General features: G+C 36.7%; 2 non-coding genes across 2 annotated transcripts; both read right to left on the bottom strand.

Moving 5' to 3' along the window:
* Nucleotides 1-5,059: 5,059 nt before the first annotated feature.
* LOC121220568 (small nucleolar RNA R71) lies at nucleotides 5,060-5,166 on the bottom strand. The gene has a single exon (XR_005917786.1). It is a non-coding gene; the product is annotated as a small nucleolar RNA R71 (small nucleolar RNA).
* Nucleotides 5,167-10,576: 5,410 nt separating this feature from the next.
* LOC121220473 (small nucleolar RNA R71) lies at nucleotides 10,577-10,683 on the bottom strand. Its single transcript, XR_005917674.1, has one exon. It is a non-coding gene; the product is annotated as a small nucleolar RNA R71 (small nucleolar RNA).
* Between the last annotated feature and the right edge of the window lie 8,445 nt (nucleotides 10,684-19,128).

Genomic DNA, 19,128 nt, shown 5'->3' on the forward strand with positions numbered 1-19,128 from the left:
CAAATTTTAATCTAAAGGTATAGATTGAGAGTTATGCTTGTCTCGGGTTTAGGGACTAAATTGAATAAATTGTAAAATGTGTGACTTTGTAATTGAATGTGATTTGGTCTAAAATTTGATATTGTGTTTTGTTATATCATTATTCCTAGCTAAAGATGACGTTGGGTTGTCGAAAGGGAACGATAAAGTGAGAGCCAACAACGAGTAACTCGAATATTTGATTTGTATTTCTATGATTCAAATCACTAAAATTGTTGCATATTTATATTATTTTGCATAGTATGATATTGAGGTAAATTGAAATTGATTATTCGAGTTGAATTGTTATGATTGATATTGGTTATCGAAATAGAGGACTAAATTGAATGGAATAGAATAGATAATAATGTAATTTGATGAAAATATGAAATTGATGAAATTGGGTTGAAATATTTTGTGATAAAATGATGAGTTGGAAATGATGAAATGTAAAGTGTGTTATATGATGAATTGGATAATTGGTTACCTTATTAATTGTTTGGTTAGAGTCAGATATAGTTAGCATGCCATATGGTAGATTGAGTATGGGTTACTTGGGCTATATGTCGATGAGCACTGGGCACATTTTCCTTCAGACGTTCTGATGAGTTCAGGGCATAATTTTTATTTTGGTTATACCGATGAACGATAGGCTCAATCTATTTGCTTCAGATGTTCCAATGAGGCACTAGGTGCCAAATTGATGTGTTAGTTAGGATCCATGTATCCCTTCTAGCCCGAGTCCTGTTAATAGGGAATATAAATTGTGAATTGGGTGATTGATATTTGGAAAATGATAAAATGTTATAAATTTGAATTACAGGTATTTATAATTGATATTTGATTATCAATATCATGTGAAATACTATGCGAACCGGTTAACGAGCTTGAAGGCCGATATGGTAAGATAAGGAATGATTGATTTGATTCAGAAATGATATGCAAACTTAGTTGAAGGTGTTACAGTGAAATGAAAATGGAATGTTTGACTGCGCCCCGACGTGTGTGCACCGGGGCTGAGAATCAACACTAATACAAATCTAATCTATGATTTAATGATTCATGGAACACCCGAGTACTCCATGGATCGAACTAAGAGAGTCAGTGATTTAATGATTCATACTCGAAAAGCATGCAATGAATGAGTCTAGATAGCTACTCACTAATTTCTATATTACAACAAAGCATCAATTGAGAGTGAATTACTCTAATTAACTACTTAATGCGCAAATGGACCAAATTGTAAAACATGAAAAATTATGAAATTCCTAAAATAATAACGAACAGCAGTTGGTTGACTTCCATTTTGCTAATTAACTTTTGGGTTAGGAATATAAACCACTTAAACTCCTAAATTGATTCAATTTTACCTCTTGGTCTCCACTTTACCAACTTAGACAAATTAGTCCGGTTTATCTCTCAACCTCACCAACTAATTCAAGACTATTGAATTTGTGCTAAATAAAAACTCTTCTTAGTCTCACTTATCTAAAATTTCCTTTAGGGGTGTCAATACTAAGTTTTGAAGTCTATTCGATTTAGTCTAATTTTTATGATCTAGTCCCTATACCAAAAATTAACTAGACAACATTTTCATCAACCAACCATCTTAGCTGTAGCTACTCATAATCAATTTCAAAAAAATAGAAAACCCAACATTCAAGGAACATATTCATTAAAGTAAACACAAAAGCTTGAAGAAAGTGACAATGGAAAAAATGGTGACAAGTAAAAGCACAAAAGATAGGATTCTTATCAAGTAAAATAAAGCAAATTTGAGTGATATTAAATCTATGAATTAAACTGAAAATATACAAGAGTTTGAAGCACTAAATGGGTAAAAAAACTAAGTTACAGTAACAACTAACTTAAAGACCATTAAAACACTAAAGAAAATAAAAAAAGCACTAAAACTAAACCCTAAGGATTTTGAGAAGACAAATACAACCCGAAAAGATGAAAAGAAAATGTAAAAAGTGTGTCCTTTTCTTCAACCAAAAAGTGGCCTTTTCTACAAATTACAGACCCAAAAATATTGACCAAAATATCTCTGGCCATTTAGTTTTGATTGGGGATCAGGTTGGACAAGAACTACCTTTGCATTCATTTTTGTCTAGTTAGGCAGCAGTGTTGCGACACCCATGGCTCGGTGTCACGACATCAAAGGCAAGAAGCAAAATTGAGCTATTGGGGATCTTCGGTGTCGTCACACCCATGGCTTCGACCTCCAAACTTCTTCACTTCAACACTTCAGGGATATTAGGACTCAAGGCTTCAATTTTTTGATATTGAGTGGGTGTCACGACACCTTCGGCAGTTTTTTTTCATGTTGCTTTTTCATTGAAGTTTGGCATCCTTGAATGGTCTAAAATTGGTGTCAGTGTTGCAACATATACTCTAAATTACGTGTTCCTTGAACTCGGGCCCCAATCAACTCCCTACAACTTTCAATCAACCTCATTAGATCCTTAGGCACTATTTTGCCAACTCTAGTCTCAAAACAGCACAAAGCACACAAAATCACTTATTAATGCAAAAGACTGAAACTTAAGAAAACTACATTAAAAATGCCTAAATTGCTTGAGAATTAGCTCTTTAAGTGTAATAGGGAGCTTAATTTGACATATCAAATTACGATAGATCAATGTTAAAGATATTGGTATGCTATGTTCAATTAGTTTGTCAATTGAAGTAATATATTTAGTTGATTCATTTAATATGATTAGTGCATCTTGTGGCATATGCATATTGTTTTATAAATTGAAGATTGATTATATGCAATTGATTTGAATTTGAATGGTATATTAATTGGTTGATATTTGAATTTGAAATTGATTATATGCAATTGATTTTAATTTTGTATTATATTTACTTGAATCTAATCTATCGTAATTTGGTGTAGCTGATTAAACTAGTTTTTGCACTCCAGTAGCTTGAACACAAGCATTTTAGTCAAGTTTTAATTACGTTTTTGTAAGTTTAGTTAAATTCAATAAAGTGTGTAATTTGAGTCTTTTATCAACCTTAGGAGCTGAATAAGGCCTAAGGGTGAGCTAATATACTTCGTGAGCATGTAAGAGAGTATTAAAAGGCGCTACTAACCCAATACTGGTCACTATGTTTCAACATAGGGAGCAAATTAGAAGAATTCCAAGACTGCCTTCAGTGTCGTGACACAACTTGAGGATGTCATGACACACCCCTGAAGACGAGCATATTGTCCTCGATGTCGCTACACATCACCTCTGTACGGGAAATAATTACTAGCCAGAGGCATTTTGGCCTGCACAACGAAGCATGAGGACGACAATAGACCTAGGGCTAAGGACAATGGCCACTGTAAATTTTATAAATAGGCTCATTTAACACATGTTAGACACAACTTTCATACTGTATAATTTTCTTCTTAGATTTAGTCCTTAGTTTTTCCCTTTTCTAAAGTTTTAGGTTTATTTCAAGTTCTTGTTATTTGCTTTTGTGGGAGAAATCAGATTTGTGAACATAACCAAACTCTGTGAGAATTATGCACTCAATTCTAATACAAATTAGGCTTCTACTAAACATTTTATTCTTGAATTATTATTCATGTCTATTCTTTCTATCAAGTTTATATTGTTTATGAGATCCACGAGAAGCTAATCCTCTTGTGGGGGATTAGCGAGTGGAGGTATGATTAATTAACTATTTTATAGGGTTTTCTTAGCGACTCAGCTGTTCAGGAAAGGAAGAACCTAAACCCTAGGCCTGACAACCCTAGGAAGTCATTAAGGTGGGAATTAACCCAAATTTGTTATGACCTATCCGTGAACACCTTAACCCTAAACCAGTTTGGACTGTGAGGTCGAAAGATAAGTAGTTCTTATCGACTTGTTATTCTACTGGAAGATCGAAAGATCTTGCTTGGATATCGACTAGTTGATTAAATAAGAAAACCTGAAGCGACATCTAGTTATGATTATCGAAGCAAACTAATCACCCATGCCCAGATTTGATGTATGCTTTTATTTTATTTCTCGTGATTTATTTATTTATTTTCTTTCTTTTATTATTATTATAGATCCCAAAAACCTTTCTTTTTATTTCATCGAAATATAATCCATTTAAAGTACTAATTAGATCTACTTATGCTTAGGTTAGGATTAATTTAATGCTCACCTCCTTTGGGTACAATCCTCGGAGTACTCATCTACTCCGTTGTAACTATATTACAACCTGAATCGTATACTTGTAGATATCGTCGTTTCATCAATTTGTGCAGGATTTCTACTCTGGACGTTGGTACGTCCGGAGGTGGTCAAGTAGTTGGCACCGTTGTCAGGGAGGCAACGTCATTATATTAATTTTATTTTTTTCATTTTAATAGAGCAATTAGAAAAATTTTTAGATTAGAGCTACAATTTTATTTTCTTATTTTTTACTAGTCTTTTCCCTTTGGGTTTAGTGTATAACTCGTAGAAGGGGAACATCTATAAATCCAGTTATAGATCCAGAAAGAATAATCCGAAGAAATCATTGAGAGCAACAATAATAGCAATACTCAATGTAGAACCAACCACTTGCTGGAGGTAATTTACCACCACGCAAGAATCCACTGTTCGATGAAGCTAACAATAACAACGGAGAAGACCCACCACCACCACCACAACTACATGCAAACAATCTCATTACGCCTAACAAAAGGACTCTGAGGGAATATGCACTACCAATATGGATATGGTTCAAGGGAGTATAACGAGGCCAACTATCACGACCAATAACTTCAAGATCAAGCTAACCATGATCTAGATGGTGTAGAATAATTTGCAATTTCGAGGAACGATGACAGAAGATTTGAGTAAACATCTAAAATAGTTCCTCGAGCGTTGTGATACCTTCAAATATAATGGGGTCACTGATGATTCTATTCGTCTTCGGTTGTTCCCCTTTTCATTAATTGATAACGCCTTTTTTGTTAGATTTGTAGGCACTAGGATCTATAACGACATGGGACGAACTTGCAGGAAAGTTTCTACAAAAATTCTTCCCCATTAGTAAAACTGTCCAACTAAGAAGAGAAATTTATATGTTCAAACAATTAGAGTGGGAAAGCTTTCACGAAGCATGGGAGCATTTTAAGACGCTGATTCAAAAATACCCACACCACGATTTGCTTGAGTGGTTAGGACTACAAATTTTCTACAATGAGTTGGATATGCACTCAAGGTCAATATTAGATTGAGCTGTGGGAGGTGCTTTAATGAACAGAACGTACAATGATGCGTACAAATTAATAGAAAATATGGCGATGAACTCCTGCTAGTAGCCAATTGAACGACACACATATGGCTAGAGACATCTACGGTACAGGTTGTCCATGAGGATGACAGATATCAACAATTAGTAGACAAAATCAACCGTATAAAATCTTAGAATAGTGCACCATTTATATATAGAGGGGACAAACCACTCTTCCACTACATCAATAATCCTACCAAGGATGTGAATTACATAGGAAATAGGGGTGGTAATACTTCGAATAAGGTTAAAAATACCAACTATCAACCTCCGTATTTGCAAAAACCTTAAGGAAGGGCCAACCCAAATGACCGTATTGTATGTGGTCAGCAATTGGATCAAATCGAAGGGGAGGTGCAGTCAATGTGGATAGATGTAAAGTAAGTGCAATCTGAGTGCAACAATTCAGTAAAAACATTGACTAAGCTGAAGGATCAGATGAGCCAATTGATGAGTATGATGGGAGATATTGAAAGTCAAATTGGCATTGACATTCCAAGCAACACTGAAAATAATGCTCAAAAGGAAATGAAGGAGCATGTGCAAGCAATCGTGCTCTGTTCGGGCAAAATCTTGAGTAGCCCAAAAACTCTGACGCCAGAGGAGATAATAAAGAATATAGAAGATCTTTGAGAAGACCCCCGAGAAGATGATGATGAGCTAGACCTAGAGGAAATAGTCGAACTGGCAGTTGAACTAGAGAAAGAGACAATTAAAGACCCTGTCGTTGCAAAGATACCTGATCTTCCATAAATCATACTATTATTTACATCCCTTTTTATACATAACTATATCTTGTTTAATAGTTAATCAAATCATTTTATTATATATTTAGGATTTCATACTTAAAGTAATAAGTTATTCTTTGTAGTGGTTTTATTACATTTTATACATCTAAATAAGGTTAGATGGTCTTGCAGGTCAAGTCGGGAGTTAAAGATGCTTATTTGGGCCAAAACTGATGGCTATGTCATGACACCAAGATACTGATGTCTCAATGTCGAAGACAAGCTCAAAAAACTTCTAGAGTAAAAATACCTTCAATGTCGCGACACCGACCTCTGTTGTCATGACATCGAACTCTGATGTTGCAACACTGCAAGCTTGTGCTGTAACCGACCCCCTGCGCAACCCAAAAACTCCTACAAATTTTAATTACATTTTGGAAGGAAATTAAGTGTATTTGTCCCAGTCAAACTCTAAGAACTTCAAAGATAATTTAGGTACTTTAGTATTCCAAGTTTAGCCTATATAAAGGCCATTATAACCAGTTTAAAGACACAATTTTGAGGGTTTTATTCTTAAGATTTTCTTTCATTCTTAGTTTTTACTTAGGTTATTTTATGTTCGTGTGATTGGAAGATCCTATTCTAAAGTGAGACTTTCGCAAAGGGAGATTATTCTGAAACCATGCTTTCATCGATAAATCCATAAACATATCTTTTTCTTATTATGTTCTTTATATTCCTTTCTTTAACATTGTTTGATGAATGTTTGTGTAAAGATTAGAATCAATTTGTGCTTTCTACATATTTTGCATGTTTCCATTGCTTTAACTTAATTAGTTGATTGGATGATAGAGTTTCTTAGTAGATCAACTGTTTGGGAGAGGAAGGACTTAAACCCTATGCTTGACAACCCTAGGAAGTCATTTAGGTGGGAATTAACCCAACATTGGTATAGCCTATCCGCGAACACCTTAACCCCAAACCAGTCTGGACTATGAGGTTGAAAGATAAGTAGTTCTTTTTGAATCGTTATTCTAGTGGAAGATCAGAAGATCCAACTAGGTTATTGGCTAGTTGATTGATTAGAACTCTACATCAATAATTAATTAGGTAAAAAAAAATTGGATCTAGGCTAAAATGAACTTCCATAGTCAAAAAAAGGAATAGGAAAAGTCGATACAATAACCTAGGAGTAGATTTAGGTTTAGTTAAATTTATTTAGTTTCTTTTTATTATTATCATCATGCTTCTTGGTTAACACTAATAATTCGTGACTCGAGTAGATTAGTAATTATTTCCCGTAATTGACTTGATAATAGTTTTCCCCAAATTGCAATCCCTTGGGTATGATCCTTAGGATCTTTACCAAGTGTTTCGTTGTAAACAAACTATATTACAACATGACCTATATAATTGCGAACACCGCCTCAAATATATATCTTTAGTTACAGTATTCACACTCTAAACGTTGATACATCCGAAGGTGGTCAAGATGTTGGCACCGTTGCGAAGGATTGCAACGGTGATAATTGTTATTGAATCTATTACTTGTAAATAATATTAGTTAAAAGATGAACAAGTTAGACAGTGTGCTAATTTTATTAATTTATTTCTTCAACTTAATTTTTGTTTTTCATAATTTTTATTATTTTATTATTTCCCTTTTTTATTAAGCAAATTTAATCATGAGTGTAATAAATGATGATTATAGTTAGTATGAAGGCAAGACGTATATGATGACATGGAATCAAGTTGGTTAGATAGAGATTCAATAGATCAATGGAGTTTGTATAGCGAATATGTAAAAGAAGGGTATTCATATGAACCTCTGTATGAGTTAGATGATAAAAAGATTGATATCTCGAATACCTAATAGAATCTCTTTTTAATCCACCAGAGATATTTTCATGTGGAACAATTAAGCTCGACAAACGTTTAGCCTAGAACATAGATAAATATATGGATAACTTTGAAGATGACAATAGTGGATTTAAGTCAGCTGAGTCGTCCTTTTGGTATGATAAAGGAAAAAATTGGTTGAATGAAGCTTCGACAAACCAATGGAGTGATAACAATAAATAAAATATGACCGAACATCTGGATGAGTTGCCTTACGATGCGTATGGGAGTTATGACCACAAAGATAAAAGCAAGTATCCAGAGGAACCCATACATGAGCCGAATAAACATCCATCTGAGTGTGATCATATCTACCAAGCTAACAACGAAACATCCAATATTTTATTAAGAATGTCAGATAAGATGACACAAATGATGGCAATGCTTCGAGAGATATAAGAGCCATTATCTCCAGGGGAAGAGGTCGTACATGATGTTCTCAACTCTCACCATGATGACCATTGTGTTACCAACAATCGTCAGGATTTAGATGATGGAAATCAGTGATGAGTTTGGAATTAGGAACTGTGTTGATGAACTACACATACTTGAAGGTGTCCCCAATCCAATTGACATAGAATCAGACATAACAGTAGATGTAGCCGCTAACGTAAAAGAAGATTGATAACTCTTGAAAAGAGTTATGTTTCATTCCTTTAGACCTACTTAATTTCTTGTACTAGGGTACATTTAGTGTCCTTTTAGGACATTTTATTAGTATTTTTATCATTTGCATTAGGAGCTTGGATTGTGTTTACATGATTGATACTTTTAATATTGTGAAGAAGGGTTGTGTTTGGTAGTTTGGTAGGTGCAGGATGTGGAGAAAGAAATAAAGGAGTGACTATTTTTCGAGGCAAAAGGTTGGATAGTTTGCCACCTAATATGCCATGGCAATTTCAGGAAGATGATCGAGTCAACATTCAGTGCATACTAGTCTCAGCCCAACTCTACTTGTACCAGAAAAATTTACCTAAAAAAGGAGGAAATGATATCATGGGCTGTTGGAGTTACCCTAGGAACAAATGCTTATAAAAAGTCGAAGGAGAAAGCCTTAAGTGTAGAGATTTGGAAGCAACAATATAGGGTAGCGGCTGTGTAGAAACAGAAAGAGAAAGCTGAAGGCAATCCCTCTCAGCCACCATAGGACACTACTGCTGGATTGCTGATTCGTTTGGCGATAGCCATCTTCCTAAGTTCTTCCATTATTTCTTGTTTTGTTCTCCCATAAATTGATTTGATCAAAACAATGTTGGATATTATTTTGAACTTGAATTTCAATCACCAACCCATGAATTAAATCCCATAGGACTGGAATTACATGATGAAACTTTTATTTTCTTTAATGGTTAAAGCATATATTTGATTTAATCTACTATTTCATTCAATTTCTTTTATTTCTTAACTGTATGCATACGTTCTCTAGACATAGATGAGTGTGCAATATGCCCATAAGCTGAATCTAATTCTGAAAAGGTTGGATGAGTGTGCTAAGGCCTATAGACACAAGCCAGGTCACTTTAGGTCTCTTCAAAGTAGTAGGTTAAGTACGATTTTGCTGAGGCATTATTGAAAGTAAGGGAAGATTCTTAATAAACCCAACCTTCCAATAAACATGGTAGACCTTCTATCTTTTACCGTAGTAGCTTTGCCATAATATTCTTAGTTATTTATTTATTCGCTTGCAATTTATTCACGTAATTATTCTCGTAATTACTATTGTATTTTTACTCTTACTTTGCGTTAAAATTTTCTAATATTAGTCATTAAACATTTTGCACTTATCCTTATTATTTTAATTTACCACTACGTACTTAACTCAGTTTTTCCATAACATTAATCATTATCGTAACTTGACCATTCCCATTCCTAATTTGATCCCTAGTGTATACTTGCACAATTCGCATATCATATTCACAGCCGACAAGTTTTTGGTGTTGTTGCCAGGGATCAGTAATTTGGTGTAATTTGGTTTGGTTATTTTACTTAATTCTGTTAGTTTTATTTAGCTTTGTGATATTTAATTTCTACAGGTTTGACATCAGCGCATGAGAAAAGCCATTCCTATTAACAAAGAATATCCTTTTGACCCATAGATCCAAAGAAATTTACGAAGAAGGTAGAAAGAACTACGAAAAATGGCTAGCAATGGGAATTATCCTAGCTTCAATGATAATCCGAATGGTCAAGATGCTAATCCTCATGTTCATAGGGTGATACCTAGTTTGAATGGTAATTTGAATGGTCAGGGCACTAATCCTCATGTTTGTGGGATGATAGATGACCGAGATAGACCAATTCGAGAGCATGTTGTGCCAATTTTGGATGACCTGAATCTAGGGATAGGCAGACGGCAAATACAGGCTCAGCAGTTAAAGTTGAAACTGGTAATGTTTCAGATGTTGTAAAAAGTAGGATAGTTTGGTGGACTACCCACTAAAGATCCAAGACTACATTTAAGACTTTTTTTAGAGGTTTGTGACTCGTTTAGGCAACAAGATGTTCCTAAAGACGCTCTACGACTTAAATTGTTTCCATATTCTTTAAGAGATCGTGCGAGAGCATGGTTGAATGATTTACCGTTAAAAATAGTGGCATCATGGGATGATCTTTGTCAGAGGATTTTGCTACAGTATAATTCCCCAAATATGAATGCCAAACTTAGAAATGACATCACATCTTTTCGGCAATTGGAGGATGAAACACTATATGAAGCTTGGGAACAATTTAAAGACTTAATTCGAAAATGTCTGATACATGGATTTCAAAACTAGACTCAGATGGAGATATTCTATAATGGGTTGAATGCACATACGAGGATGGTAGTTGATGCTTCTGCCAATGGTACTTTGTTAGATAAATCTTATAATGAAGAATATGAGATTTTGGAAAAGATTGTCAACAATTATTATCAATATCCTACCACAATAGTTGGGACGGGCAAGAGAGTTGTTGGTACTATGAAGCTAGACGCGATAACTTTGTTGACAGCCCAGGTATCTTCTTTGGCTAATATGATTAAAACAATGAAAAGGCTTACTGCATTTTAGTTCATAAAATCAGTCGAACTATTGAGTGTTTATTTTGGTAAAGATCATGTGTTTGATGAATGCCCATCAAATACAACATCCGTTTGCTACATGGGTAATTTCAACTGGAGTAATAACCCTATGCCAACACGTATAATCTTGGGTGGAAGCAACATCCAAAATTTAGTTGGAATAATCAAGATTCAGGGAATTTTAACAATATGACAAGATAGAATGCCATCAATGCACTACCTGTTTATACTCAACCTATGCCAAGGCAAAATGTCCAGCAAGGACAGGCATCAGTTTTATCATCATCATCTATTGAAGCCTTGTTGAAGGAGTATATGGCCAAGAATGATGTTGTAATTGAGAGTCAGGCTGCGTCTCTCCGAGCTCTTGAGAATCAAGTGGAGAAAATAGCAAATGCTCTAAATTCGAGACCACAAGGAGCATTCCCAAGTGATACCGAGAATTCAAGATCACAAGCAAATGAGCAGTGCAAGGCCATCACTCTTAGAAGTGGAACTCAGCTTCATAACGTTGCTCAAGATGCCACCGTAGAAGAGGATAACTCGAATAACAACCAAGTAAAGACCCCAGAGTCATCTCAAAAATATACTGAACCTAAAAAGGCTAAGTAGCCAAATGCTATGGCAGAATCAGAACATGTTGTCAATAAGAATGCCATGGAAAAATAATACCAGCAACCTGGAGGATGACTACCTTTACCTTTCCCTCAACAATTTCATAATTTCAAGCAGGATATTTAGTTCCAAATATTTTTGGAGGTTTTGAAGCAACTCCATATTAACACACCGCTAGTAGAAGCTTTGGAGAAAATGCCCAATTAAGTAAAATTTATGAGTCAAACAAGCGCAGATTGGGAGAATTTGAAATTGTCGACCTCATTGAAGGGGGCACAACAATTTTGACGAAATAAAACAAATAGTAGATAGATTGGATGGAATGGTATGTAAACTCAAGCTTTAAGACCAATTCAATAATATAAGGAGTATTGCCCCGGAACTTATATTGCTTAAGGTGGATAAATGAAAGGTAGAAGATGGACCTTGACCCGTTACTTATAAAGAAGTAGGAACCAAAGGTATAAAAAGATGGGAAAACGCCACACCGGGTTGGTGATAAGTTCAAAGAGTTCGGGTTGACACCACTAGAACAAAAGTTCGATTAATAATTTGGCAAAAGTTGTTTTTACAATAAATGAGTAAACTATTTATAGTCTACTAAAGATAGCCGAATGGACGGAATAAACAAGCTTAAAAACTAAGAAATTCAGCTATAAATGAGTTAACATAATCTAGAAAAATATTCCTTAATATCCATGTCTATGTTAGGCTGAATGGAGCTTCAATGGTCAGCTTCTTGATTAAGCAAACATAAGCTTGAATGCTGATGAATGAATGGAAGCCAATTAGCCTTCTCTAGATTCGGCCAAAGGCATAATGGGCATTGAAGTTGTGGTGTTTGGCCGAATAGTGATGAAATTTAAAGATGGTCCTTAAACAGCCTTTTGTGTGTGAACAACTCTAACTGAATAGCCACTAGGTGTGAACACCAAGTGTGAACGAAATAAAGGAGCTTTGGGGAGATATTCAGCCAACTTTGAGAATTAAATTAAGAGCTAACTCTTGGCCAAATAAACACCTTAGAATGCCAATGGATCAGCCACCATTCATTGAAAGTAACCATGCATGAATCCTCCTTGCAATGAATCTAGTCGTGCATGCACCTTGCATTAAATGAACCTCCAAATTCAGCTGAACCTACATGAACCATAAACACATTAATTCTCAAGATAGATTTGGCTGAACTAGACTAAATATTCATCAAGACATAGTAAATAATAAATTAAAAACACTTAAATAAAAACATAGCTAATAATTTAATTCGGCTAGCTCAAAAGATGTGATATAGGGAGCTTCACTATCCCACGTTCAATTTAAAATAAGTATATTGGTAAGACATTGTAACACCCCGAACCCGAGTCCGACACCGGAGTCGCACACGAGGTGTTAACAAACTTTGAAAAATTTCCAGACACTGCCCAATCTGTGTACTAGTCGCTTTAAAAATCATATCTTGAGCTTCACAACTCGAAAATCAGTTTTGTGATTTTTCCCTGAAACTAGACTCATATGACCATCTACATATTTTTTTCTAGAATTTTTTATTGGGCCAATTAGTACAGTTTATTAGTTAAAGTCTCCCATGTTACAGGAATCGACTACCCTGACCTTTGCGCATTACGACTTGGATATCTCCTTGTACAGGGCTCCAATACTGATGCCGTTTATTTCTATAGAAACTAGACTCAGAGAGGAATCTATACATATATGGTATGACTCCTAATTATCTCTGGTTAATTTATAATCAATTTCCAAAGTCGGAACAAGGAATCCAGAACCCGTTCTGGCCCTGTCTCACGAGAACCTGAATATCTCTTAACATACTGTCCATATGATTGTTTCATTACTTTCCTATGAAAGTAGATTCTTCAAGGTTTGTTTACATAATTTATTCACTATTTAATTCCATTCCTACTATTTTTAGTGATTTTTCAAATCTACGTCACTGCTGCTGTCAGCATCTGCCTTTAAGGTGGGCTTTACCTATTTCATGGTTTCCATGATTCAACTAGCCCTTTTTGCATAAATGGCACAATTTATGAAAGTGATTAACCATCCCCGTGGCCAATCCTTGTCAAGCATATCCACACCAAATGATTATAACATTATACTCAAACACATATAAGCCATTTTCGCATGGCTATCCAAAACTTATACATCACATAAAGTACTCGAAAAACAACAATGGGTCGTCCTATACATGCCATATCAAAGTTCAACCAAAAGAGTACCCAAAAGAGCCTTTGATAGTTTGGGCGACTTCGACTTTAAGATCCCGAGTCCGATAGCTGGAGAACCAAAAATCTATAAAACAGAGGAGCAATGGAACGAAGTAAGCAATTTATGCTTAGTAAGTTTTGAGCAAGGAATTCCAGCATAACGAAAGAATAGCACACATTTAGGTAAACGGAATATTTCATAATACACAATTTTCCGATATCAAACTTACTTCACAACGTTAACCCTTATGTACATACACAAAAGACCAACTTAGCCGAAGGCCGGTAGCTCGTTCATCAACTGAGCGAATATTTATTTGTAAGGGCTCGATTAAATTCAACACATACGTAACATATCCCAATATTGGGATGTTTTTCGAGTATTAGCTGGAATTTTACAGCAAGCTCATTCATTTCCAAATCACGTACCTTCGGAATTTAACCGGATATAGCTCCTCGTTCAAGTGCCTTCGGGACATAGCCCGGTTATAGTAACTCATACAATGCCTTCGGGACTTAACCCGGATTTTAAAACTCGCACGAATGCCTTCGGGACTTAACCCGGAATTAGTATCTCGCACAAAGGCCTTCGGGACTTAACCCGGAATTAATAACTCGCACAAATGCCTTCGGATCTTAGTCCGGATATAGTCACTTAGCACAAAGCCTTCGGGACTTAGCCCGGACAGCATTCAATTAATCATGCACATCTAACAATAATTCATGGCACATTCGTATTTCTTTTTCATTAGCAAAACTCAAACACAAGGCACATACCATCCTTGCACATTCGGCTCAATAGCCACACATAGAGCATGATTTTAATTTGCTTAAAACATGATTTAATCACATCGTAATTTAAGCTCTCTTACTCAAGAACTTACCTCGGGTGTTGTCGAACGATTCCGCTAACTATTCGACCACTTTTTCCTTCCCTTTATCGGATCTATTTCCCCTTTGCTCTTGAGCTTAATTAAACAAATAAATTGATTTCATCATTTAGGCATCGAAAAGATGAACACAAGGCACTTAGCCCATATTTATACATTAGACATTAAAGTCACATACATGTGAAATCATGCATCAACACAACATATTAGCTAATTTTTTTCCTCCTTGGCCGAATATGCATGTCTATTTTTGGGGCCAATTTCAACACTTAATACACACATATACACACTAGTAAAGCATCCTCTCCCTTCCCATCGATTTAACACATGCATTGCTCATTAACATGTAAAAGTTACATTCGGCCTTAGCACACAACTTGCTAGCCGATTCTTCTCCATTTAGCAACCAATGCACATATGTGTTCACACAAAAATGCTAAAAAGGAGGTTCAAGAATCATCAAGTCATCATCACATGCATCATTAACAAGCTTCATATTTAGCATGCAATGGCATTAACACAACCTCTACCTAGGTCGAATCTTAACTCATCCTCATGTCTCATCACCACCACATCAAACATCAACCAAGAATGATGCATCCATGGTCAAGTGTCATTTCCATCACATAGCAAGATTTAGACCATGGGCTAGGTAGAACTCAAGCTAACAACTAAAACATGCATGCATCTCATGGAACATCATCAAACATACCTTAGCCTAGCTACATGCATGGTCGAACCTCTTCACCTTTCTTCTTCCTTCCTCCTTAAAATTATTGGCCAAGGATGAACCAAAGGATGAGAAATTTTTTTTTCTTTGTTTTTCTTTCTAGTTTCGGCAAGTATGAAGATGAGAAAAAGGATGAACAAAAATTCTCTCCTTTCTTTTCTTTAGCTCACGGCAATGGGGGGGGACAAACAACTACACACACATTTTTTTTTTGTATTCACCATACTCCTTTTCATTATTTTATGCCCATGCCCCTTATTTTATTTGTTTTATCCCAACATTTTATGACACAAATTAACATATTTTATTTGTGCCATACTTATGCCATAATTTCCATAAAAAAATTGCACAATTGCTCATCATGCCCATCATGGCCGGCCACCTTGTTTTAAGGTGGGAAATTTGACATGCAAATCCACCTATTTCATACTATAAGTTATTTGGCCACTACAAATTAGCCTATAGCATTTGCAAAAATTTTCACATGAGTCACATTTGAAAATTTCACTCACAATTGGCAAAATCAAAGCATGAAATTTTCACACATGCACTTTCACATGAAATAAACATAGGATATAACATCTAATTATTATTGTGACTCGATTTAGCGGTCCCGAAACCACTTCCCGACTAGGGTCAATTTTGGGCTGTCACAACTCTCCCCCACTTAAGAAATTTTCGTCCCTGAAAATCTTACCGGTGAATAGGTTTGGGTATCGCTCTTTCATCGAGCTCTCGGTCTCCCAAGTAGCTTCCTCGATCCTGTGTTTGAGCCATAACACCTTTACTAGCGGAACTCTTTTGTTTCGCAACTCCTTCACTTCACGAGCTAGGATACGCATCGGTTCTTCTTCATAGCTCATATCGTCTTGAATTTCAACCTCTGATGGGCTAATTATGTGCGATGGATCAGATCGATAGCGTCGAAGCATCGAAACATGAAAGACATCGTGAATCTTTTCAAGCTCAGGGGGCAAAATCAATCTATACGCAACCAGACCAACTCGTTCGGAGATTTCGTACGGCCCAATGAATCTTGGGTTCAACTTGCCCTTACGGCCAAACCTGAGTATCTTTTTCCAAGGTGAAACCTTAAGGAACACTTTGTCTCCCACCTGATACTCGATGTCTTTTCGTTTCAAATCCGCGTACGACTTCTGACGATCTGTGGCTACCTTCAGACTTTCACGGATTACCTTTACTTTCTGTTCAGCATCTTTAATCAAATCAACTCCGAAAATTTTACTTTCACCGAGCTCGGTCCAAGATAATGGTGTACGGCATTTACGACCGTACAAGGCCTCGTAAGGTGTCATCTTAATACTTGATTGAAAACTATTATTGTAAGCGAATTCAATCAAAGGTAAATACCGTTCCCATGCACTACTGTACTCGAGGATGCAACATCTCAAGATATCCTCAAGTATCTGAATTATCCGCTCGGATTGACCATCGGTTTGGGGGTGAAAAGCAGTGCTAAAATGCAGCTTGGTACCCAGAGCTTCTTGCAATTTCTTCCAAAATCGTGAGGTGAATCTCGGATCTCTATCCGACACGATAGAAACAGGTACCCCGTGTAATCTCACAATTTGAGAAACGTACAATTCAGCTAGTTTATCCAATGAAAAATCCGTACGTACGGGGATGAAATGAGCCGACTTAGTCAGCCTATCAACAACAACCCAAATCGCATCCTTCTTACTTGCTGACAATGGCAGTCCAGACACAAAGACCATTGTGACTCGATCCCACTTCCACTCGGGTATCATGATCGGCTGGAGTAATCCTGAAGGCACTTGATGTTCCGCTTTCACTTGTTGACATATCAAACATCTCGAAACAAAGTCGGAGATGTCCCGTTTCATACCATGCCACCAAAATTGACGTTTCAAATCGTTGTACATTTTCGTACTCCCCGGGTGAATTGACATTCGGCTACAATGGGCTTCGTTCAGAATCATCGAAATGAGTTCCGAATTCCTTGGAACACACAAACGATTTCTGAACCTCAAACAATCATCATCATCAATTTGAAACTCCGATTCCTCGTTCGGAACACACTTAGCCCATTTTGCAACCAATTCATCATCGACTTTCTGAGCTTCACGAATTTGATGAGTCAATAATGGTTTAGCTTTTAATTCAGCTACTAACACATTGTCTGGTAGAACAGACAAATGCACGTTCATCGCTCGTAAAGCAAACAATGACTTCCGGCTTAAGGCGTCCGCAACCACGTTAGCCTTTCCCGGGTGGTAATCAATGACAAGCTCGTAATCTTTCAACAACTCAAGCCAACGTCTTTGTCGCAGATTCAAGTCTCGTTGAGTCATCAAATATTTGAGACTTTTGTGATCCGAAAATACATGGCACTTCTCACCAAACAGATAATGTCGCCATATTTTTAAAGCAAACACGATGGCAGCTAGTTCGAGATCATGGGTCGGATAATTCCTCTCGTGTGGCTTCAATTGTCTCGACGCATAGGCCACGACTCGACCTTCTTGCATCAATACGCAACCCAACCCAAGTAGGGATGCGTCACTATAAATGACAAACTCTTTACCTGATTCGGGTTGCACCAAAATTGGAGCTTCAGTCAAATGAGTTTTCAGTTGGTCGAAACTTTTCTGACATTTCTCCGTCCACTCGAACTTAACATCCTTTTGAAGTAGCTTCGTCATTGGTGTGGCTATCATCGAGAAACCTTTCACAAATCGTCGGTAATAACCGGCGAGCCCCAAGAAGCTCCGAACTTCAGTAGTATTTCTCGGAGGTTTCCAGTCAAGTATGGCTGAAATTTTGTTCGGGTCAACTTGAATACCCGACGCGGATACCACATGACCCAAGAAGCTAACCTCTCTTAACCAGAACTCACACTTACTGAACTTAGCATATAACTGCTTATCCCGCAAAATTTGCAGCACTAGCCTCAGATGCTCAGCATGTTCGGTCTCATCTCTTGAATAGACCAAAATGTCATCAATGAACACAACTACGAACCGATCCAAATATGGTCTGAAGATCCGATTCATCAAATCCATAAATATCGTAGGGGCATTAGTGAGCCCAAACGGCATCACTAAGAATTCGTAGTGACCATATCTCGTTCTGAAGGCAGTTTTGGGTATATCTGAATCTCGAATTCGCAATTGATAATAGCCCGATCTCAAATCTATTTTTGAGAACACTGAGGCTCCCTTCAGTTGGTCGAACAAATCATCGATGTGCGGCAACGGATATTTGTTCTTTATCGTCACTTTATTCAGCTGACGATAGTCAATGCACAACCTCATGGTTCCGTCCTTCTTTTTCACGAACAATACTGGTGCACCCCAAGGTGAGAAACTTGGTCGAGCGAAACCTCTATCTGTCAATTCTTGCAACTGAGCTTTCAACTCCTTTAACTCGGTTGGTGCCATACGATACGGAGTTATCGAAATCGGCGTAGTCCCAGGTACAAGCTCAATACCAAACTCTACCTCCCGAACAGGTGGTAAACCCGGTAATTCTTCCGAAAAAACATCCGGGTATTCACAAGCCACCGGCACAGATTCGGGTTTCTTTTCTAATTCTTTCTCATCAAGTACATACGCAAGGTATGCTTCGCACCCTTTTCTTACATATTTCTGTGCCAACATTGCTGATATTACAGCTGGCATCCCCTCCAAGTCCGCAGACTCAATTCGGA

The sequence above is a fragment of the Gossypium hirsutum genome, chromosome D08 (assembly GCF_007990345.1).
Source record: "Gossypium hirsutum isolate 1008001.06 chromosome D08, Gossypium_hirsutum_v2.1, whole genome shotgun sequence".
In the NCBI taxonomy this organism is placed as follows: Eukaryota; Viridiplantae; Streptophyta; class Magnoliopsida; order Malvales; family Malvaceae; genus Gossypium; species Gossypium hirsutum.